General features: G+C 46.5%; 1 protein-coding gene across 1 annotated transcript in view; it reads right to left on the reverse strand.

The window, feature by feature from the left end:
• SMOX (spermine oxidase) overlaps window positions 1-24,418 on the reverse strand; it is a 51,802-nt gene extending 27,384 nt beyond the window's left edge. Inside the window, exon 1 of the mRNA XM_066548776.1 lies at window positions 24,288-24,418. The gene's annotated coding sequence lies outside the window, so the exon portion shown is untranslated. The remainder of the gene's footprint in view (window positions 1-24,287) is intronic.
• Window positions 24,419-25,242: the final 824 nt, after the last annotated feature.

The following is a 25,242-nucleotide window of genomic DNA, read 5'->3' on the forward strand; positions in this document are numbered from 1 at the left end:
TCAACTGAAACAGCTTCACAGCTCAATCCACCCTCCTGTGGACTCACCTGCAAGAGGGATTTGCACAGTGTGTGCAAACTCTGATTCTGCCACTGCAGCTTGTCCCAGCTGGCCCTGCATCAGCTCCAACTGCCACTGCAGCAGCTTCCAACGGCCACAGCCCAACAGAAGGTAGATCACAGAATTCTCAAGGATGGGACCTTCCAGCTCATCCCATTCCACCCCCTCCCATGGGCAGGGACACCTTCCACTAGCCCAGGGTGCTCCAAACCCCATCCAACCTGGCCATGGACACTTCCAGGGATCCAGGGGCAGCCACAGCTTCTCTGGGCACCCTGTGCCAGGGCCTGCCCACCCTCACAGGGAAGACTTTCATCCTAAAGTCCAATCTAAAGCTCTTTCTGATTTAAAACTGTTCCCTCCTTGTCCTGTCACTGTCTGCCTGTGTAAAAATCACTCTCTGTCTTTTTTGTAAGCCCCCCTTAGGCCCTGGAAGGGGCTCTGAGCTCTCCCTGCAACCTTCCCTTCTCCAGGTGAACATTCCCAGCTCTCCCAGCCTGGCTCCAGCCCTTGGAGCATCTCCATGGCCTCCTCCAGACTCTCTCGAGCAGCTCCAGGTCCTTCTGCTGTTGGGGGTCCCAGCACTGCAGGTGGGGTCTCACCAGGGCAGAACAGAAGGGGAGAATTCCCTCCCACAGACATTCTACAACCCTCTCCCCTTCTCATTCTCCTGAGAACACTTTGATCCATGTATTTTCATTGCCACAGTAAAGGAACATCTTTTCTGCCACCTATATTCAGTAGGAATTGAAGGGTTTTAGCTCAGTTCTTTAAGCACAGCTTCCCTCATCCTGGCATTGGCAAGCTCCTGTGAATTCTTCACATGAAAGCTCCAAGAAAATGTTTTCCCTCCTGTTTCAGCATTTTAATACTGGATTAGGTGACCTGTCTAGACAGATGAGAAAATAGCAGGGTATTCTGTGTGTACAGAACCCTGATTTGGAAACCACCCTTAATTAGCCAACAACCTGTACCATATGATCAGCAGGGAAAGGCAATTAAGATTCAGCAAAAGCTTGAGCTTTCCAACCAGGATGCACATTCCACAGGGGAATGAACAGGTGGTATAAATTTAGAAAGCCCCCAATACACTTTATTTCAGTATAAATTATTCCCTCTGGTAGGCTCATGGGTGAGACAAGCACATAAAACAGAATTCCCAGAATGACCAGGTTGGAAGAGACCTTCAAGATCATCGAGTCCCACCCAGCCCCAACACCTCAACCAAACCCTGGCACCCAGTGCCACATCCAGGCTTTGTTAAACACACCCAAGGATGGGGACTCCACCACCTCCCTGAGCAGAAAATTCCAGAAATTTATCACTCTTTCTGTAAAAAACTTTTTCCTAACATCCAACCTATATTTCCCTTGGTGCAGCTTGAGACTGTATCCTCTTGTTCTGTCACCCATTGTGTGCAGTGCTCTCCCTTCAGCACATGCCAAGTCAAGGCTCTCGAGCCAGTGGGTATTACCAGGTCTTCTGACACAAAGAGAATTTGGCTTTTTACTTCTTCTTTATTGCCAAAAAGGCTTGTTTCTTTTGTATTTTGTTTTTTTTTTTCTTTTCTCTTTTAATCACAGGGGTAAGAAGTGTGTTGGCTGTCTTACTGTGAATCTCCCTCAGACTGTAATTTTACTTGGTGTCCAGCTAAGAGCAAGGGTAGCACTAAATCACAGCTTCACTCAAAGTAAAATTCTTTGCTTTGTCTTGCTTACAGAGCTCCTGTGAGACAGCCAAGAGGCACTGGTTAACCACAAGAAGAAAATATCCAAATACACATCTTCCTTTTGTCTAAAACATACAGTTTCAATCCTCTTAGCTCTTGTGCTTCTAAGTGCCTCACTCAGGATGTTTTAATCACTTCTACTTCCAGACTTGCCCCCTTTTCTCAGTCTCTATCACCATTCTGTCCCTGACTCCTTAGGAGAAATTACCCTCAATTCATCCCCTCTCACTCCTGTCCATTTCCTTCATTCAAAAAAAAACCTCAAATGAACATAAAAAATCCCTAAAACCAACCCCTCCCAAAAAAAAAATTCCTAAACATAACTGCTGTTTTTCAGCAGACAAATCTTTGCAAAAATATATCTTCTGAGATGGGCATCATTCTATCAAGCCAGAATCTTGCATTTCCATTTCTGGCATTTGTACTCGCTACAAGTTCAGTGGGGTGACAACTTCATGATATTTTTTTTCCCATTATTTTGCCCACAAAGCCTTGCAGGTCACAAGGAAGAAGCCAGAGAATCAAGGCAGTTCACAACTGCCCTCTTTACTACAACAATACCCTGTGACCAGGCAATTCTTCTAGGACCCCTCAGAAAAAGGTCGCTAAGGCTCCAACTATTTAAAAATAGAAAACCAAAATAAACAAAAGCATTTCTCAAGGAAATCTGCTATTCTTAGCTCACCCAACTTCTCCTGTGGCAGTATTGTTGTAGCCCTGGCGACACAAAGACCTGGGCAATGCTCTGAAAACAAGGTTTGTGTGCTTTAAAGGTTGGCTGAAGGTTGGTCAGGATTTGGGGGTTTGTTTGGGGTTTTCCACCAGGATTGGTTAATCTTTAAAAAGTGACCTTCCTCCAGACTCTGTATCACACAGCAGGTTGTCATTTACCCATGAGCTGGGACTGCTGGCACCCCCAGACCACATTCATGGTCATCCCAGAGGGACCCATCTCACCCCTGTCACTATTTCAGGTGTTCAGGTGGCATTTGCTGCCCACTTGCATTTTCAGGGCATGGAGAGGAGAGATCCATCCTGCTGACCCCTGGCATTCCTGTCTCAGGATGGCTGAGCTGGAAGGGAGCTTACAGACGGTTTTAAAAGGTCACCTGACCTTTCTGAGTGCTCTAAAATTGTGTTGAATCAACAGCCTTCACACTAACAAGTGTAACAGCCAGTCTGGAGGGTGAGAAATGCACCATCAACACAAACAAATTCCCTGCTGACTGCACAGACCAGCAGAAAAATTTACCAGAATCACTTTATTCCCTGTAGGTTTCTATTTGATGAGAATTCAGCATCATCCCTAATCAGACAGCTAAGCAATGATATTGTGTTTGAAAGGAACTTGGATAAAAGCAACAAGAGTCAGCTGAAAGCCTAAATGGAAGCACAAGAAATAAACACACTACTATTTCTTCATTACTTTAAGTGCAGCTATTCAAAATACTATCAACACACCAAGGGGCATTGCACACACATGTGTTTATAATACAGGTTTGTCATCACAGCCTGAAAGTGTTTACAGAGAAAATCTGACACCAAATTAATTCAATCTAAGCAGTCACAAAGTGAGATTGAGAAACCAAGAGCAGAAGCCAGAAAAAAAAATCACAACAAAAATGAAATATCTAATTTTAACAATGACACTAATCAGCTGTTGAAATACTTTCCTCTAAAGACAGAGAGGATACTGGTTGAAGCTTTCAACTCAGGATCCAATCTGTCATAAACATTCACACTCCAGTCCCAGCAGAAGACCCAGCTGTGGTGCTGGGAATTATCCTGCCACTTCACTGGAGATGGCCAGGTTTGAATTGCAAACCAAAATTTTGTGGCCTTTGCACCTCAGTAATCTACCATGATGAAAACAGTAAAAAAAACTTTTTTAAAAAATAATAATACCAGCAAACTTTTTGATCCAGAGTTTCAAAAGCCTTTTTTCAATAGTGTAATAAGCTCTGTTATTTCATCAGCTGCACAAGGAGAAGTGTTTATCTGAAAGCATTGTTAGCTGAGCCTGAAGGGAAAAGCTCCACCAAAGAGTTTTTGAAAGAGAAAGAGAAAGGTGAAAGAGAAAGAGAAAGGTGAAAGAGAAAGAGAAAGGTGACTTATTCAGCAGATGTAAAGACACTGCAGTCTTTAGGCCATTAACTCATTACACAGCCCAGCACTCCTTGTGCTGAGCATGGCTGCAGTGCATAACCCTCACCTAAGTAACTGCGATAACAAAATTTCCAGTCATCATCTCTAATGCACCTTTTTCCCTAAGCTGAGGGAGAAGTGCTTGGAAGGATTATTCTGGTTGGAGCAATTTTATCTCCTTTACCACATTTGCAGGTTTCAGACTCAGGCTGCTCCCTGAGCACGGGTCAGGACACATCATATCTCTGAGCAGATACAGAAGTGAAGTGGAAGGGATTTCTGGGCTGGCTCCAGCACTGCCTGTCAGTGCCTCCTGATGCTGCGAGCTGTGGTTCTCCTCAGCTCCTGGCACAACAAAATAAACATTTTGTAACTTCTCCCTCCTTCCCCCTTTCATCAGCCTTCTCAAACACAAGCACATTAATCCTTGCTGCCTTTTATTTCAAGATGCTCTTTCCAAGCTCTCCAGGCTGTAAATATGTCAAACTGGAAGATGTCTCTTTTTCCCTTCTCCCTCCTTTTTAACCCAGCAGGCTGTACACCAAACTCACAACTCTTTTCAAAATCACCACTTACACCCTTTCAGGAGTGCTATTAATTGATCCTAAGTCCTCCACACCAGTCAGACATGGGATGACACCAGATGTTCCAAGCTGCCTTTGTACAGGCGTTGTGCAAACACCAGTCCAAGCCAGCTGTGTCTGCAGATCCACAGGAGCTTTACTGCACTGCAAGTAGACACACCTCGTTTACTCAGCTACCTGCAGAGCTGCAGGAGCAGGGTGATGTTCCACAGCCTTCTCTGCACGTGCCAGAGCCCTTCCTCATAAACCTCTGTCACTGACAGTATAGCACCACTGGGATCAAGGTTAACTCGTGTTACACCTGCAAGTGCTGGCAGCTCACCTCCAGCTGCTGGGCTGAAACCATCTGCAAAAGTGACACTTCCTTGCCAGCCTTGTGCTCAGGTTTTATCCAAGCCAGGATTTTAGTGTGAGCAGGTTTTCCAGGTGGATGCAGCAGTTGGAACGAGTCACTCAGCCCCAGTCCAGTTCTGCTCCCCAGGTGTGGGCAGAGATCTGTTCTGACAGCTCACAGCAACTCAAGTGTGGGTCACAAAGGCTCTGCTCCAAGTAGGACCATCACCAGCATGATCTCCTTGAACAGCTTTCCAATACTGGAAACAAAGGAGACATGCACAATCCCTGCTTGTCCTATTGGTGAGACTCCATCCCCCCATCACCTCTTCCTACCTGAGCAGAGCAAAGAGCCTTGCAGATGCTGCACAGGGACACGTGAGCCTGAGTGAGCAACCCTGCCTGGTCTCAAGGAGGGTTTGGGTGGAACATCACCAGCATCTCTGCAGCACCCTCTCTGCTGCATCCCACACCATTTATCCTGCATGCCTCATCTCTGCCCACCAGCCCTCAGGGTGGAAAGATGACCAGGCTCATCTTTGTCACCAAGGTGGTACAAGGGACACAGACTCCCAAAAACAAGCCGGCACTCCTGTGCCAACAAGCAACTTGTGTCCTGCCTTGTATTTCCACAGGCAGAATCTGAAATGAAGTGGTTTGATTTCCAGAGAGCTGCTGGAATTTATAGAGGTGGCTGTGAGACAAAAACAAGCTGGAACTGAAGATAAATGCTACCATCCACCACAATTTATCCCTGTAAAAGCCCAAGCCACGAAGCATGGCTCAAGGCACTGAAAATGCTGATCTTACATCAGCATCACCAGCTCCATTTACAAATTACTGACCCAGCCCAGTGACTGACACACAGGGAGCTGAGGCTGGATCAGACATCAAGGAAGGAAAGGCATTAATGACACACCACGTGTACTCTTGGACAGCAGCATGCCAAAATGCTTCCCGTTTTTCCCACACACCAAACCTGCAGCTCGCTCCCAAACCTCCTCAGCACTGGTTTTTTGAAGACAACAGGGACCCTCAGGCTGGCTCTGTGCTCTTCTTCCTCTGGACACATCCCAAAAGAGAGGGAAATACAGCATTAACCTTTTCCTGTCCAAACTCAGGTCTCCTTTACTCTGAGAGGTTGACTTGAAGCCTTAACTTCATTTACCCCCTCACTTGAAAGAATTTTCCCTCCCCTCATCTCAGGAGAGACAGGGAAGAGGCAATACTAAATTGGCTCCTCTTCCCAAGCAGAGAAGAAGCTGTGCTTCTTCAGTGCACACAAAACAAATAAACTCTGTAAACTGCTCCAAAAGTTATGAAAGAGAAGAAGCCCAAATCTGGATATGAAAGCTGAGCCCATCACACACCTTATGCAGAATACAGGCTGCCACCACAGCACCACTCTGTGGTCCTGCACTGCTGGCCAGAAAGTGAAGCAGAAATGTCTGAGTTCTTCAACAACAACAACAACAAAAACAAATTGTTCTGAGAAATGGTATTTTTTTGCAAGTATGATCCAGGACAGCCATCCCCTTTGCCTCTTTCCACAACACCATCATCCAGGAAAAACGCAGAAGGGAGGAAGAGAATAAACCGCAGCATTCAGAGAACCACTTAGGCTGAAAAAGACCCTAAACCATGAGATTTGATATTTTATAATTAACTCTCAATCAACAAAGATAGTGGAACAAGTTCCAGAATAAGATTTCCTGCTGCTTTGGAGGCACCGGGCACCTCCTTTGCCACTCGATTTTCCAGCAACACAGTGGTCCCCAGAAACACTCGCCCCAATAACTTCCAAAATCACCAGCTGGGAAAATCTCTGCACTTTTGAAAAGAGATTAATACAAAACAAAACCAAAAAAGGACACTGGATGGTGCTTTTGATCAGGAAACAACTGCACATTTTTACCACTGTGATCCAACTTGTTTTAATGCCTGCAAATATCCCTTGAGTCAAATGAACTTGTTCAAAGCTGATTCACACCAAGGCTACTTTTTAAATTGGGTAGTTGTTGACAAGTAGAATATATTTAACAAGCCCCAAGCGTCTTGGCATGCAGTATAAAGACTTCCTATTATGAGCTGGGTTGTTGTTTTTTTTTTAAAGGGAACATATGGGCAGAGCAGGTTGTCTGCCACGGGGCACTTCCTTACAGTGCTTGGCACTGACAGAACTGCACGGATATCCAAAAAAATAAACCAAGGAACGTCACACCAAGAGCACAGGGAATGAATCACACCATTTAAAACTCACTGATAGAATGCACCATTATGTGTTTTTCAAATCCTCCTCATCTGAGGAAAAGGAAATGAAAATAATTGTGTTCCTCTGGCTGAAGGGTACTGTGAGAACGTGGCAGGCTCTGCCAGCTCCAAAGGGCTGGGATGGGAGCTGCTGCCAGGAACACACCTTGGTGAGTGGGGCAGCATCTTGATTTACAGTGTGGGGATAAAATGAAGGACTAGAGGATTCTCTCCACCATCACAAACCCCTCTGGAGGCAGCCATCATCCTCAAGTGATTCCCAGAGAAATGGGCTGAGAATGTAGTCTGGACTACAGAGCTCCTCCTGTCCCTGTATCCAGCAGGAGCACAACTGCAACGCCATGGTTCATGTGCCTGAGGCTACAGTATTACACAGCTGAAAGGAGTTCCACTGCAGGGACAAAAAGAACAGCTTAGGCACGTTCCTTGGGCAACACGGGAGCAAATCCAGTACAGCCACTGCTCTGCAAATCCCCTGCAGACTGAACAAGCGCGTGCTGCAGCTGGCACATCAGCATCCCCTTGTTTGGAACGCTGCAGATAGGCACAAGGTCCCACCTACCCGGAATGCATCCCACAATATCCACCCATCACAGAGACAGCTGTTACTGCCATAACACTCCCCTGCTGTCAGGAGAAGCTGAAGAACAGGGGGACCCCAGTTGTACTCAACCTGCTGCAGTGAACAGGATATTCCCACCTCAACCCTGGTGACAGAAATTGTGATCTAGCCAAGAATTCCGGTGCCTTTGGTCTCCAAATCCTACTGAGCACCAGGGATCTAGCAACAGCTGGCCAGAACCTAAAGCAGTGCATCAAGCTGCAGTCTGGCTCTGTCAGCCTGACAGGACCAAGGGCTGACAGCTCAGGAACAACTTGGAGTTGTTGAACTAAGGACAAGCAACAACCAGCCCCAAACTGTCCTGTCTTTTCCTGTGTCTTTACAAGCTTGCCAGGCTCTGGTGGACCCTTAGTGGGAACTGTTCCCTATCTCCAGCTCTGCCAAGCCCTATTTCCAGCTCCTCAATCACACTGAGCATTGGGAGGTATTGCCACTCCTACACTCCTGGCAGAAGCCAAGTTTGGTGTTTCAGGACTGTAAAAGGAAGGAAAGACAGACAGTAAACTACAGGGGAAAAAAAAAGTTATAAGCTAAAAACACTGGCATAATTAATAGAACAATGCTGCAAACAAGTTTCCTGCAAAAGTCACATTCCAGCTGCCAAAACAAGCTGTACCCTCTCCCGTCTGCACAACCTTGAGATCTTATCTCTTCCACCCTCCTTCTTTCTCCAATTGTTTGGAAATCTTAATTCATAAGATGAGCCTTAATTAAATGGGAAATATGCCTGTGTTTGCACAACTCAGAACACAATCATGTCTCAGTCAAATAAACACTGGTGTCCATATTACACTTGGGAATTTGCTGTGGTTTGGGGTTTTAAATTTGTTGCAGCATGCTTGGGAGCAAAATTTCAACAAGAATCTTTTCTTCTCCTCCCATCCTCTGTACCAGGAGGGTGAGACAGGGAACAAATGCCCATGCAGAGAGGCTCAGTACGGGTTCCAGCTCTATGTGTACATGAGGATCATTTCAGGACACACCATATGAGACATGATAGCCAAAAGCAATTATTTTTCCTCACCACTTCTCAGAACCCAGACCTACCAAACTGCCCTGAAATAGCAGCACAGCTCTCGAAATAGCATTATTTCTTCTCTTTTTGAAAGCAACACCCACACTGAATCTTTGATTTTAAGCCATCCCCAAGCAGTTACCCCATCTTTACCATTCAAGCCACAGGGAAAAATCATTAAATCCAACAGCAACACTATGGGAAGAGCACCAGAATTAAAAAAGCCAACCACCACATGGATTTACTCCCACAGTAACTGGATCAACTTCAGCCTGGAACAGACTAGACGTGACTCCAGGAAAAATATGTCTCTCCAGGTGCAGCTGTATCAAAGAAAATTTCCCTGGGCTCGTGCTTTGCTGGAGCATTAAACAAACCACATGTTCCAGCTCTGAGGCAGCAGACACGTACCCAGGGCTGGCCTCAGCACGCTGCGATTCACGCAGCCTTCTCCATCCTGCTGCCTGCACAAACACACCCCAGAGCAGCACGGAGCCCAGGGCAGGGGAATTCGGGTTGGGAAGCAAATCCTTAGATCCTAAAGGCTGGGTTATGGCTGGCAGAGTAGCTGTCTGGTCCCAAAAAGCTTCCCTTGAAGAAGATGGGAATTTTTCCCCATGGGTTTGCGTACGACGATAAGAAATATTTCAGTACAAAAGGAGTCTCCTCACTACAGAATGCCTGCACCCAGGTAACCCAGAGATATCCAAAGGAATCAGTATTGCCATGGAAAATCTTTTATACAGGACCACATCCCTGCTGTAAAGCGACAGGAACAATTCTCCCCGCTGAGTGATTTTCCTCCTGAGTGCAGAATGGAGCAGAGAGCAGAAACAGCTCATGAATCATGGAATCACAGAATAATTGGGGCTGCAAGGGATCTTTAAAGGTCAAACAACACCAAAGACAAGAAGCAGAAGGGTGGGTGAGGAAAGAGATGAAAACACAACAATGACACCTTCACCTTTGCTCCCATCTTGCTGCAAACTTCAAAACAAAGCCCGAGGATGAAATTTTGTCTGGAGATTCCAACAGAAAACCTCCTCCAGTCGACTTCTTGTGCTTTGAGGTTTTAAGTGCCTTGCAGGTAAAGTGGAGCCTGGAGTGCTGTGGGATGCACTCCAGTGATGGATTACCACTGCTGCAAGGTGCCTTTCATTTCTCCCGACACACCTGAATTCAAAATGTTTCTTTTCTGTGACAATAAAGACATTTTACCAAAACAAAGGGAAGTTTACTTTAGTATTGATCCCCTGCATAAATTGTGCCTCAAACAGCTTCACAGAACTGAGATGAAATGTTGCTCAGAAAGAGAGTAATTAAATACCACAGGCTGAGGAAAGAAAAAAAAAAAAGATGTATTTTAGATCTAAGACATTTTTCAGAGAGCAGGAAGATTTGTCATCTGGTAAACAGTAGAAACTGTGAATTGGGACACTTGTGATTTGTCTCTGCTTCCAAAGCCTTCCCATGTGACTGCAGTAAAAGAGTGACAATCCTACCCATAACTTGCTCAAAATAAAGCACAATTTCAACGTGTTTAGGTGGGAGCTCATTTTATTCAGCACACCACGCTGGATCCTTTCGGTACCTCAGCTCCACCGAATGTAAAACAGCACAAGCACCTGGCTGTGCCAGAAAAGCATTTCCACTAATGCCCTCTGAATGAAAAGGCATCAGTGTAAGGTATTAAATCCCCACCAGGACAGAGCTATGTGCAAGTCAGATGAGATAACAAGCCAGTAAATTTCAAATCACCACTTGCATCCGTCCCATAACTGCATGCTGAAATCCCTCCAGCTAGGCTGGCATGTTGGCAGGAAAAAAATTGTCATTTCTAAATTTAGCAGACACCTCAATCATTGTGTGATGCTTCAAAAGCAATGGAGATGTAAAGTGGAATTTGTAGGACACTATTTAAACCGAAATGAGAGCTCCGTTCACTGAGCAAAGGCTTTTCTTAATACCCTTCCTGTTTGGACAATTCGATCCACTCCTTTTTTTTCCTCTACAACCACAAAGGTCTGTCCTGCAGTGAATGGATAGGCTTTTTTCTGGGATAACTTCCAGGTTAAAGAGAAAGGATTTACACTTGAATGAAACATAGGCACTGTATTTGGAAAATTTGTTTTGAAAACTTGGGAAGGAAGCAAAGCCTCCTTCATTTAAAAAGGGACTCAATTAACATTCTCCAACAAGTCTTCCTATCGAAAGGACAGTATTTGCTGGGGAACATGTGATCTGAAACTTGTTCTCCTCGCTCACAATGTTCCTTTCTGAAATACAGGGCACTGCTTTGGAGAGACACGAGGATCTTTGCACAGCTTTCCAAAGGAACTGCCTGCCACAGGCCAAGCCTTGACTCCAGACATCAGATCTGCTGTGACTTAAGCTCAGGAAACTTAAAATAGTGCTTAACAACCCTAATGAAGACCTAGAGTGACACAATCCTTCTGTGGCTCCCTCTACAAGGACAGCTCATCCATGCTCAGCCACAAGGGTGAGATGAATCCACAGCATCACAAATCTCACCTCCTCATTGTCCGGATAAAACACATTTTTAAAACTTTCCGCAAAGAACGCACTAGAGACCAACCAAGCAGGTGTTCTGCTTTTGAATTCCTGCATGTCTAGGTGTGGGTTTGATCTGTAGCAGGCAGGGGCAGACAGGACCACCCTAAGGGTTATCTTGAGTCTGAAAAACAATCCTGCAAGTGCTGGGCATGTCTAGAAATTGCCCACGCAGGAGGAAGAAAACAACCCATGCCATTATTTTTTTTTCCAGATAAAGAGGGGGGAAAATGCTACTGATAGTTTAATATGCACTTTTATTTCTAAATTCCCATATCAACTGCATATGACAGAGCCTTCTTCACTCTTTAATAAGTACAGGTTGAAGTCAAGCCCAACTCGAAGTTGATGACGGATTGAGTCCACGTCAATACCTAGCAGATTTGGATGGGAGATAGAGGCAATATTGGTGTGTATAGCTAAAGAAAACATGCTATCAACACATCCAACACTTTGGGGAGACCATCTGTAGCAGCCCACTCTCCCTCATTTCTCCTGGATGCCTCCAATTGCAGCATGACCCAGGCACAAGCAGCAGAAGGGAAGAGTTACCTGCAGCTACCCCCTACCAGTGCCTCAGAGGGACTACGTAAGCCGAACAAGGACACAGGCTCTCTCCAGAGCCTGTTCCAGGAATTTGGCTGCTGAGATGTGAGCTACCCTTTGGAAAAAAATACCATTTTTCCCTGCTGATCATGCTTTTAGTGCAGGCACCAGACCAGGTGTGGACAACCATAAAAATTCTTCTGTATTCAATGACTATTCTTTAGTTCCACCATCTGGGAGTTTGCCTACACCAGCATGGACCAAACACCCCATGGCGTCTTCCCTTCATACAAAATAAAAGCAATTTAGGGTTCTGTTTTTAAATAACACTTTTCCATGGGAAAATCAGCAGGCTTTAAATTCACAGTACAGTGGAACAGTGTCCTCACACTTAACCCTTAGTGACAAGAACCTGACAAGTGCCTTGCTCTTCACCCTTGCTGGTCACAAACACAGATGTCAGGACAAAGCAGCAGAGAATCCTCTGTACATCCCATACAAACCAACCACGAGGTGCTCTGCACAGCTGGGAATGAGCTGCTCAGTGATAAACACACTTAATGGAGTTTACATTTCCTTAAGACACTTACAGATTAAGAGGCTGGCTCGTGTCTGTCCTGCCTGGCTACAGGCAGATGCTGGACAGCACAAGGTGAAGATACTTTTTCTATGAGGTTAAGCAAGAAATTAATGAAAAGCTGTAGGCACCTCACAAAGGATACAGGACCAAAAGCTGGGCTCAGTTTAGGGTTTCTGTGAAAACACTCCACCAGTCCCAAGGGAATCCAGAAAAAAAATGGAGAAGACACAGTTCACAGTCACTCTCCCATCACCTTGAGCTAAAGATCCCCTTGGCAGATGCATCTTTTGCATTCAGAATTGTCCCTTGCAGATCCCTTCTCCTGAGAATAGAACAGGTGGTGACAACTCATGAAATGTGCTCATACCCACATCTACAAGAATCTGCCTCAGGTTTCATTGCACCTTTGGAAAGAGGCAACCCACTCCAAAGTTTAAAACTGGGTAACTACAGTGACTGCATTTTTTCTGGAAAGAAAGGGAAGAGTAATTAATAATCAAACAGCTTCTCCTCTCCATGTACAGAGCTGTGGAAGCTTTCTGATCCTGTCCACTGTGATCTGCATGTGCTGGAAACAAGCTTTAGGACCAGCAACATGCTGCAAAGTTCCAGTATCACACAAACACACAGAATCCCTCTCTCTGTTCTGTCATGTTGGATTTAAAAACAGGTATTAAGTTATACCACACATTTTATTAAAAAGAAGTTAGAAAGGGATTTAACTACTAGCAAAACTGTGCTTTTGGAGGTGAAATTGCCTGGCCAATACGGGTAAAGTCTGGAAGTCTCTGCGCTGGGACTCCAGCACTGATGTCAATGCTGCAGACACACAGAGCCTCTGCCTCAGAAAGTTACTGGGACTGATGGGGACACAGCCCCATATTTACACCCCTGCCCCACTGTGCATCTTCTTGTGTCCATTTGTCACCGAGCCCATCTTCCCCTCCCTGCTCCAGAGCAGATTAAACTTAATATACTTATGCAGTTGTGAAGTGTCCTGCCTATTATCCAATTAGGCAGCTAACGAGATCTGAGTAACAGCACGTAGGCACTGATAACTGCTGCCTGATAGCAGTACAGATTAGACACGTTCTTTATGTTCCCAGCCCTTGCACAAAAAGGCTTGGGATCCGTTCAAAGGCTGCTCCGAAGGCTGGATTCAGGTAATTGTTTAATTTTGTTTGGGATCCATAAACACATCACGTTTGTTTCCTCTTGATCTCCTGGAGCTGTCACAACTGTCCCGTTACAAAACTCCTGATCAATCTGGTGTGACTTGTTCAGTTGAATTTTCAGCGTGGACAGGGGCAGGTCTCATCACCTCTATGGTTCCTTTTAGCATCAGAAATCTATGGAGCAATGAAGGATCTGTGCATCACCAGGAAAAAATGTACAGGATTGATAAGGAGATACAGAAATGCAATCTGTATTAGCTCTGATGCTGTTCCACATGACATTCCCATAAGATGCACCTAAGAAAACATTAATTAGATGTAATCAGCATAAAATGGCTGCATGACAGCATCTTTCTCAGAGTACAATTATCAAGGGTTTGTTATCTAACTGGGAGGGCACTGGAAAGCGGGTCCAGCCAGGCATAAGAGCTGTGTAATATTTTCATTATCAGTTGGGATGACAGACTGGAATGTATGGCCATAAACCCAAAAGATGATTCAGCTGGGAGGATTTGCAAGCACCAAGGTGTACAGATTTCAATTTCTAAATTATCTTCATGCACTGGTCCAATAATGACATCAGGAAATAATTAAGAAAGAGAAGCCCCAGGTACAAATACAAAACCAGGGAGCAACTCTATTCAGAAAGTCTCCAGAAAAGGCTCTTACAGAGTCAAGGCAAAATGGTGACACTCAACAATGTTCCACAGGTGCATGAAGGCAAAACCCAAGGGATGAGGCATGGGAAGCGCTCAGCTGTGCCTTGCAAAGTCCAGCCCTGAGCTGCTCACTGGCGTGCTTTTGGGAACAGCAGACCTGAGAGTACCTTGTGGAGAAGAACAAAATTAAAAAACACCAGGCATGAGATTTAGCTGGATCCATTTAAGCCAGGGATGTTCCTAAGAACAGACTAGTGCAGGGAAGCAAGCAGGACACAACCTAAGGGGAGACCTCAACTTCCAAATCCAGTGGGAAAATTCAGAGTTTGCTTCCCTTGAATTGAACCCTCTGGCTTTAATCTCTGTTTTAAAACAAGATAACAGCCATCAATGTGGTGGAAAGAACAAGAGCCCAGAGCTTATCAACATAGAAAAATGGGAGGAAACCAACTGGATGGGTGAAACACACAGCTTTAACCTGACAGATAGGGATAGATGGGATATGGGGAAGAAATTCTTCCCTGGGAGGGTGGGCAGGCCCTGGCACAGGGTGCCCAGAGAAGCTGTGGATGCCCCTGGATCCCTGGAAGTGTCCAAGGTCAGGCCGGACAGGGCTTGGAGCAACCTGGGATACTGGAAGGTGTCCCTGCCCATGGCAAGGGGTGGGACTGGATGGTTTTTATGGTCCCTTCCAACCCAAACCATTCTGTGATTCCATGACACTGTGGTTCAAATTTGCTTGGATCAGAGCTGGAAAGGCAGCAGCCCACAGACTGGAACACGTGATGTGAGAGGGAATGAAGGAACAGGGGTTGTTGAACTTGGAGAAGAAATGGTGGTTAGTGGGGGATCCAGTTACTGTCTCTACTTAACTGAGGTTTACTGAGCAGATGGAGCCAGACTGGATGGCAGAAACCAAAGGACAAGGAGCAATGGGAATTACTGACAGCAAGGGAAATACTGATCAGACAGGAGGAAAAGACTCCTCACCATGAGGGCACAAAGCATGGCATCAACCTGCCACTCTTGACTAAAAAAAGTTCACAAGAAACCTACCTTTGATCCTGGCCCTGTCTGGAGCAGGAGGTCAGATGAGAGAGCTTCAAATCTCCTGTGCCACTTCACTTACTCTTCAGGTCTAAGAAATCTTTATCAAGGAACACTGTAAAAGGGATTTTGCCCAAGAGTCTACATCACTTTACACCTCTTCAGTGCTAGCAAGTACTTCAGACTCTAAAGCTGTCAATAAAATGTTTTCCACATGACTAAAGATCCCAGTGTCTGCAACTGACAGAGAAAAAAAGTAAGGAATGAAACACCAGAGCTTTCACTGCAATTGGAAAGAGAACAAGAGAAACTGGGGACTCACATTACACAAGTTATCATACAAAAACTCTGCAAGAACACTGAGGGATTCAAAGATACATACTGATAGCTCAAACAAAAAAAAAAAAAAAAAAAGCCAGACTGCTCCTCCCTACCTGCTCTTCCCACAGCAATAAACACAAGTCGATGCCAAAAGATGTTTCAGACCTGTCCAGACCAGCCTTCATTTTGGTGAAAGCTTCTTCAGTTGTCTCAGGACAAAGGCCCTATGTGTGCAGACAAACCTTTCACACACACATCCTACTCTCTCCCACTGAAAGGTATGATAGAGGTGTTAATAGATCCAGAGAAAATACCTGGAACAAATACACACTGGCAGGTTTGGGGGTTTTTTCCAAAAAAGAAAATAAAGTGAAAGAGTTTACCTTAGCAAATAATGCTTCTAGTGCTGACTGATCTGTTTTCTGTCCTGTTTTACATTTGAGTGCTACCTCTCAGAATAATCTTTTTACCAGCTATAGAAATGCATGAATAGCTGAGTCCTTCAGGGGAACAAAGGGACAGCAGGTACAAAATCAGATGCACAGAGTGTAATCACGGCAGGGAGGGAGAAGGGAAGGTCACTCCTGAGCTACAGCTGGCAGGTCAGAGCAGCAAAGCACAATGGCTGAGCTGTGATCAAGCTGATCATGGGGAAAGCCTTGGTCAGGGCAGCTGGCAAGGACTTCCTTCACCTTAGAACAGCCAGGAATTATTCTGGAACAGTCAGAGATCCAGAACACATCCCTGTGGAAAAGACAGTGCTTGGGCAAGAAAAGCACGTGCTCTGTTCTTATAGTTGGTAAAAAGACAAAGCCATAAAAAACCTTCAATGACAAAACACTTCACCAGTGCTTTGTCCAAAACTAAAATGCATTAATCACACCCCAAAAGTCTACTTGAGAGTCACAAAATGGTGTTTGCTGGCTCAGTACATGCAGGTATCAGACACAGATCTCCAGGAAAGCTTTGGACAATGCAGCTCAAGGAAGACACGGACCAGAGATTCCCAAAGGCAGCTCCAGGGGACTGAACAGCTCACTCTGTACAGTAACAAAAGGGCAAGAGGGCAGCAATTCTCAACTGCTGCACAGAAATCAAAGTCAGAAACCAGGAAAATCTTGGTAATGGCAAGAACAATGACAGACTTTCTAGGATCACCCAGGGACGATGAGGAAAGTCCATCACTGGAGGCTTTTAACAACTGCTTTGGACAAACATCTGCTGGGAAAGTTTGGATAGATCTGACCCAGCCTTGGGGCAGGAGGTCAGATTAGACAATTTAAGGTCCCTTCCTGCCCTGCAGCTCTTTCCTTGTAACAGCAATGTGACAACAGAACACGTCAGCAGCAGCCCCAAATCCCACAACCCCACCTAATATTTCCATCATACATTGGAGAAACACTGGAAGATCCCACGTGCAGCAGCTGCCTGTTCCCACATGGTACCTTCTCCCTCCACTCCTGGAGGAGCAATACAGGGAGAACACAAAGAGCTGGACTCACAGAACAGACACAGGAAGAGGAGCTCCCCAGCACAGCCTTCCCAACAACGCAGTCCCTCTCACATAGGACATCATCCCACAGCAGCATGAGGACATTTACTAACAGGAGCCCATCCCCATTATCCCTCCCATTTGCCCCCTTCCCATCTCACCCTGCAGTCTGAGCAGTTCTCTCTTTCTTCTCTTTAGGCCCTTCTTCTGCTCCTCCCTGGAGTATTTTCATGTGTAAGATCATCAAGACTGGATCCCTGCCCACCACAGCCCTGGATCCCACCCCAAGGGAATCAGGGAACAAAAAGATTAATGACCCAGTGCTTCACTCCAAAGCCCACGGTCACACTCAGCCCTTTGTCCAGTTCTCTCAAAGGCCAAACAGAGACACCAGATGCCACTGGGGCAATGGTGTGAGATGCCCACGACTAGAAAAGGACATTTAATTTAGTCTGCTGGGAGGACTTTATGCTCCTGCAAGCATTAATGAATGGCACGAAGTGTCCTGTGGGGTCAGAGCATCCAAGCAGCAGAGTAAAAACTCTGAAGTACCAATCTTTGTCTCAGGGTTAAAGCTCGACCTATCAAGCAGTTTTAACAATTTTTGCTTCCTTGTGTGCCCCCCCACAATCCTCTTGGCTCATTCTTGAAAATTGAAAGTCAACCTCCAAGCTCTGTCTATGGAACAACAAGGGAGGAAGGTGACAGAAGTGGTCCCAAAGAGAAATATTAACAGGTGTGGGTGTTTTAGGAGCACATCCCAGCTATGACCACACGTGTGTGTGTGTTTGTCAGTACACCCTGGCACATCTGAGGGCACAGTTATGCAATCCCAGAAAACCTAGATCCCAGTTTGTACTGTCCTTAAAGGACAGCCCTGACTGTACGTGTAGTGCTGACAGCATCAGTCACGGGACAGGCCAGGGATTGGATCCAAATAAAAAATAACCCCATAAAAATAACAATCTTCTGCCAGGGTGTGTGGGCTCCCTGACCAAGATCTCACACCCACAGTCAAACAGAACATGCACAGGAATAGGATGACTCCTTTTCCTAGAAGTAGCATCTTAAATCTGTGTAAGTGACCCGTCAGCCTGTGCTCTGACTGCTGGAAAAGAGTTATGCAAGAGAGGAAACAAGCAGTAGGAGACAGGACAGCTCAGAGAAAACATCTCAGGGCAGCTCCACTCCTAAAGCCAGGCTCTTGCAAAACAACCCTCGTGCCAGCCTGCCAGGCTTTCCCAAAGGCTCTGTGAGCTTCAGGAGTTCAACCAAAGGATCTGCACATCTTCCTGGCAGAGTCCGCTGGGATCACAACGGTGGCTGATTTCAAAAGAGAAAATCCTGTTAGAAGAAGACTGGAGATCAAAGCAGGAGGTTACATCTATATCCTGGAACATGCATCCCATGGGACAGGAGAATTTTTAATTCAGTTTCAGACTAAATACTCATCCAACAGAAACAGGTGAGTACACTTGAATGTTGCACCTGTGTAACCTCTTTGGGAGAAAATCCCTTCCCCACCTGCCCTGAAAAATTAATTTAACTGAACCAACTCTTATAAAGGAAAAGAAACTCCTCCTTTCCTCTGTAATTCCCAGTTTAGGGATAGGCTAGGACTATCTGTTTCACCTAGCACAATGCATTTTCTGCCTACATCAGCTACAAGGGAGCTTGAGTAAGTACTCCACAACACAAATGATCCAAAACCAACGTGCTTTTTCTTCCCCCTTCTCAAAATGTGCCAACATCACCATATCCTGTCCAATGTTTCAGTCATTCCGAGCGTGCCAGCAACCTACACTACTCCATGCCACTCAGCTCAATCTAGAGGACACACTTAGGAAAATCTGGCATTATCAAGAATAATGAACAGTGAAGAAATGAATAACTAAGTATCCATTCTTCAACAGTTATCTACATCCATTTAGTTTTCTACATCATCAGCCAGGAAAACAAATATTTTCTTTATTTCTTAAAAGGTAGTTCCTGCCTTTGAACTCAGTAAGTACAGACGCACACACTAAAAGTGGAATTAAATGAACTTTTCAAGCCATTATAAAGGCTTTGCAGCAGCCCTTGAAAGACCTATTGGATACAAGAAATGAAAGTTACCAAACCAAAAATTCCCTACAAGCTGGAATTGCCTGGGTTTACATCAGTTCAGCTCTTTAGAGCCCTCCACAGCTGAAATCGCCTCACTCCCTTTGTGGCATTGATCTCTTCTGTGGCCCCCAGTCCTCCCTCCATCCTTCTACTCCAGGAAGTGAGGGAAACGTGGTCTCACAGCATGATGTGGAAAACTGCCCCAAAGAGGGAATATCCAACAACAACCCTGTGTAAATCACTACTCTGGGGCTGCAAAATCTGCCTCCCTCAGACCCAGCAGGCTGCCAGCCACCATCACTTGGAATCAGAGAGCACCAACAATAAGTGCCTTGTTTAACTGAGACTTTAAAGCAGGGCTTGGTAGCAGAGAACTACCCGAGAATAGCTCAGGGATCAAACTCCAGCAGGAAAAGCAGGGAGGGGCTTTTTCACCCCTCTTGCATTACATTCCTGCCGCTGAGCTCATCACCTTCAGAGCAACCCAGGCCTCTCTCAGAGCCGAACCACTCCTGCTGCATCCTTACAATTTCCCTTCCATTCCATCCTTGCAACCTCACAGCCCCAGCCCCAACACATCACAAAACAAAAACTTCAAGTCACCATGAAAACTAACACCAAAACTGCACTTAAAACCAAGGGCATGATTAAAAGTCACCAAACACCACCACATTCACAGCATTTAAAGATTTCCAGAGGAAAAGGTCACCAGACTATCGAGCATATCTCCCAGAGCAAACGTCCTTGTCACGCTGCTGCTGGGTTCAGACAGAAATACATTGTTAAAAAAACCCTGTGTGCTGTGTTATCCACAGCTCAGGGCTGCTGAATGAATCACAGAATGGTTTGGGCTGGAAGAGACATTAAAAATCATCTTGTTCCCATCCCCTGCCATGGGCAGGGACACCTTCCATGATCCCACGTTGCTCCAAGCCCTGTCCAACCTGGCCTTGGACACTTCCAGGGATGGAGCAATCACAGCTTCTGTGACTGGGCTTCATCACTGCCTGACTAAAGAGCTCCTTCCTAATATTTAATCTCAAAGTCCCCTCTGTCAGTGGGAAGCCATTCCCTCTTGTCCTGTCACTCCAGGCTCTTATCCAGAATCCCTCTCCAGCTCTGTTGGAGCCACTTCAGGCATTGGAAGATGGTCAAAGGTATCCCCAGAGCTTTCTCTTCTCCATGTGGACAGCTCTGCAGCCCTGCACTGTTCCTCCAGCCTGCAGCCCTATCCCAGGGCCTCTCAAGGGCACTGGTTCTCATGGAAACACAAAAACAGGACCTCAGACTGAGGTTCCTCCAAAGCCACTCTCCACGCACCACCTGCACCACACCAATGCGCTCCTCAGGTGCCACCACGCTCACGGTGGTAACTGGAGTTGCCACAAAGATTTATTTTCCAAGTGGTTCATATTCCCACCCATGGTATTTCTGGAATCTTTTGTTAAAACAAGAAGAAACCACTGAAATTTCAGATTATAAAAAGGAAAAAAAAATAGGATAGCTTTTCAACCGATTTCCACAGTGACTTCTATAAATTCAAGATTTATTACAGTGCACACACCCACGTGCCCTCAACACAGAGCAAGGAATGCCCGGACACAGCAAAGCCAACAGAGCAACAGAGCCAATGAAAATGGAACACAGCATCAAGGTAGCTGAAAATGTTCATGTTCCCTCAACAGGAAGACAACAATGATTGTAACAGAGTCTGGAAGCACCATAAAGGTGGCTTTGAAGTGTCACTTGTAAAATTATTTGTGTCTTAGGATCCCATAATTTGATGAATTGGTTGCTTTTGGGATTTTTTATGGTTATTATTATTTTTATGGCTTTTATTCTCTATTCTTATGGTGGGTTACCATCTCTCTCCCACTTTACTGCTGTGCTTAGATCAGTGTTTGCATGCAAGCAGAGCAGGACAGATCCCTCAGCCACATCTTAAAGCCAGAGGTTTAGACTCTGCAGAGAAAGAAGAATTCAAATCCATTCTTCACCCACATCAATTCCAAGAGGAGATCTTTACAGCCCTTTTGTTTATTATTTACCACCCTAACACAATGTTTTAGCTCACCAACAGAACTAAAAAGAAATATCAGTTATTTAATTTCCATAGACTTGACTTCATTAACTTCTGGAGAGGACTAATGTTTGTGGCCAGTGGGAAAGGGTATTTCTACATTTTTCCATTTTCTGGTCTGTTAATTACAATTACTGAGAGAAGGAGACAGCGGTGAGATTTGTGAAACACAGCAGGCTGCATTTTTAATACTTTTGAAAAAAAAACAAGAGAAAATAATATCTCTCTTTTTTGTACAACCCAATCATACAAAGTAATTTCACATACTTCAGAAGTCAGCATCACAATTTTCCTTAGACACTCACTTGGGCCAGCAGGAATTTAGTTGGAGAACCTCAGATTTGATTAGAAGGGATTACTTTTCAGTGAGGTGACAGGAACAGAAAACATGAAATGATGGAAGTGGGGTTGAGAGGCAGGCAGATACACTCCTGAGGCTGGTAATGAGATGTAGGAATACTCCTCCAAGCTTCTGAGGCAGGGACGGGCAGGGGTCCGATAGCTTTTGAGGATGGATGAGTGAGGGAAAACCCAAATTACACTACTTGGCTAAGGTGGAGGTCAGTAAAAGCACCACCACACCTCTTGGATGCTGTAAGGAGCCCAGAAACCACGTCTGCTGTTTGCAATGAATGTCAACAACTTGACAGAGCTCTCCAAACTCTACCTCAGCCCCTCCAGTGCCACCAAGTCAACTGAGATTCCTCCACTCCAGAAAAGCGCGGAGTTTCACAGACACTACAGCTGACTCGTGACACTTTGATGGGAGAGACATCACAACAGGGAGAAAGCACTTCCAGCTCAAACCAGAGAGGGACAGCCACGAGTGCCAGCAGCAGGGCTGAGGACACGGGACCCCAGGACACGTGCAGAGTGTTTGTGGTGTTCCAGCCACACGCTCCAGCGTTTCAGGGCAGCCTGGCACAAAGAGGAACAGCTCCAGAGCTGCTGTTCCACAGAGCCAAAGGATGGAAAGGGATAAACGACCACAAAACCCAGCATTTTTAGCATTTAAAGACCTCTACACACCCTTCCACACACAGCTTAGCCAAAATACCAGCTGGATGCTGCTCCAAAGCCAAAGGAGTCCAGGTAAACGTTTGATCAGCCACACAATGATTTGGATCCAGGCACTGAGTCAGACCCAAGCCTGTTGGGTTTTTTGCCAGCTCAGCAGTCATCCAAACAGGCTTCCTAGTCTGGCTACCCACTCCACAACAGTGGCACGAGGGAAAGGCAGGGCTGGTTTTTTTTTAGAGGCAAAGCCAGCTGAAACCACAGAGCTTACTACTCCCTAAAAAACACAGTACATCTGTTCCACAGCAGTGCCACAAAAGATTAGTAAGTGCTGGCCTAACAATCTGGAAAGGGAAAAGGACCTAGGAGAGCAAAATGTTATCACTAAGTCAATAAAACAACATCTGCAAAGGACTGAGAACATAACAGCATTCTTGCACAACACACAGAAATGCTCCTGGGCTGATTTCTTGGTCTCCACTAAACCTGTCTGGTAACTCTGGGAACTGAACTGCCTCGTACAGGCTACGGGAAAAGTGGATCAGCAGGGTGAGCTAAGGACAGGGCTCTGGGCTCGACTTTGTTTGTGCAGGATCACAGAGGGGACGTGTGTTAGGCGATATATATGGTTTCACTTTTATGTAAAGCTCGTGTTTACATCTAATATATCAGGCAACTACAGCTGGTCCCAAAACTAGGTTTGAGACAGCATGACTATAATCCACAGAAAGCAGGATTGGGGTGAGGAGAGCAAGGATGCAGCAGAGCAGCTCTGTGTACGGGGTTGAGAATGTAAATAAAAGATTTGTTTTGAGTTTCTGGAACTGACAACCGGCTTTGTGCATTTCACTACCCGGCATTCGTAACTAATCCCTCATCTACCACACCGATCTCAAAGACGGAGCAATTCCGCATGAATCGATGGATTCGACTGAAAGCGGCGGTGTGAGCCGCCAAGCCCCCGGTAGTGTAACAGCTTTGTATAAACATGAAAACAGCAGAAACACAAACAAGCCGGGAGCGAGCCTTCGCCGCTCGTCATTCGCATCCCCAGCACGGTGACTTCCCCACCGGGAACCGAACCTCTCGGTGTCATCGCCGGGAACGCCGAGGCGGGGAATGCGGAGGAACGCGCGGACTCGTGTCACATGCGGGAGATTCACCGACATCAACACACGGCAGGGGGAGGAAACAAAAACACCCAAACCGCCCCAAAATCCCAACACAACCGTGCGTGTTCTGCCCTTAGCGAGAGAGCGATCCCTTCTCCCATGGTCCCCATAAAAAGCGGCAGGGATGACACCTGCTCTGCACCTGGGCTGGGGTGTCGAGGGGTGGAGGAATGAGGGTCAGCAGATTCCTGGGGTGGTTTGGGGTGCGTGGGATGGGGCACAGCGAACGTCCCCTGGAATAGTCTGAGGAGGTGAAATTGTGGGATGGGGCACGGGGAACGGCCCCTCAGGGCGGTGCGTGGGATGGGGCGCAGGGCTGGTTCCTACGGGGTCATGTGTGGGATGGGGCACCGGGCTGGCTCCTCCGGGGTCATGTCAGTATCTCCCCTATGTGTGGGACGGGGCACCGGGCTGAACCCCTCAGGGTGGTGTTTGGGATGGGGCACCGGGCTGAACCCTCAGGGTGGTGTTTGGGATGGGGCACCGGGATCGGCCCCTCAGGCAGGTGTGTGGGACGGGGCACCGGGAGCGGCCCCTAGAGCGGCTCGGCGAGGAGGGCGTGGGACGGGTCCCGGCTCTGTGCCCCCCAGACAAAGCCCCCGCCCTCTCCCCGCCGCTGCCCGGGCGCTCTGTGCGGGGACGGAGCCGGGCAGCCCCGCCGAGGCGGCACCGGCCCTCCCGGCGCAGGTGCGGGCTGAGGGGGCCGAGGGGACCCTGCCAGGGGACGCTCCGAGGGGACCGGGGCCGCCGCCCGCCGCGTACCTCTCTGTGCGGTGCCGGAGGGGACTGTCGGGGTCGGGGCGCCCGCCCGGCTCTCGCCTCGCTGCCTCCCGCGGCTGAGCGGCTCCCGGCGCGGCTGAGCGGCGGCTGCGGGCACTGCGGGCCGAGAACCAGCGCCGGCCTGTTTTCCAGCCGCCTCCCCTGCGGCCCGCCCCGGCTCCGCCTCGAGCATCCCCCGCCTCCTCCTCCTCCTCCTTTTTCCCCTTCTCCGCCTCCGCCTCCTGCGCCGCCTCCTCCGTCCCGTTCTCGATCTTGGGCGACTTGAACGTGAAACTCTAAAGATATCAGCGCCTGTTTGGTGAAGCGAGCGTGTTAAAGCTACTTTTCTTCCTAAGCGAGACGGGTCTTTTTCACCTTGTGCGATTGGTGCTGTACTTCAAGGCTGCTTTGATACCCCCGCTCCGGGGCGTTCACCAAACTACAAAGCGAACCCAGTGTGGAAAATAACTTCATTCCTGCACGAGTTTTTTCCTATTCCTGTCCAGACAATGAAATTAATCTCATCGGAGTCCACCTCACAATTAAAGCCCAGCCTGTGGTCCAGAAAAACACAGCCCTCCAAAGTCCTACCCAAACACCGTCACCATTTCTTATCTCTCACCATCTGGTTTCTGCCACTCACTGATATCAGTGTTCACGCAGTTGCACGGGGTAGTGTGATATACTGGAAAAAAAAATAAAGTTATAGAAAATCAAAAATAGGCGTAGCTTTAAACTTTTCAGCTTGAAGACCCCTAAAAGCTAGCAAAGGACCTTCTCCTATATATATACATATATATATATATATATATATATATATAAACCCTATAATATATAATGTATATACAATGTTAACATATTTATACATAATACATATATGTACTATATATATACTATAATGCACATTTATATGTATATTTATAAAAAATAAAAATTTTGTGTATATACATACATATTC

Source organism: Molothrus aeneus, chromosome 4 (assembly GCF_037042795.1).
Source record: "Molothrus aeneus isolate 106 chromosome 4, BPBGC_Maene_1.0, whole genome shotgun sequence".
NCBI lineage: Eukaryota > Metazoa > Chordata > Aves > Passeriformes > Icteridae > Molothrus > Molothrus aeneus.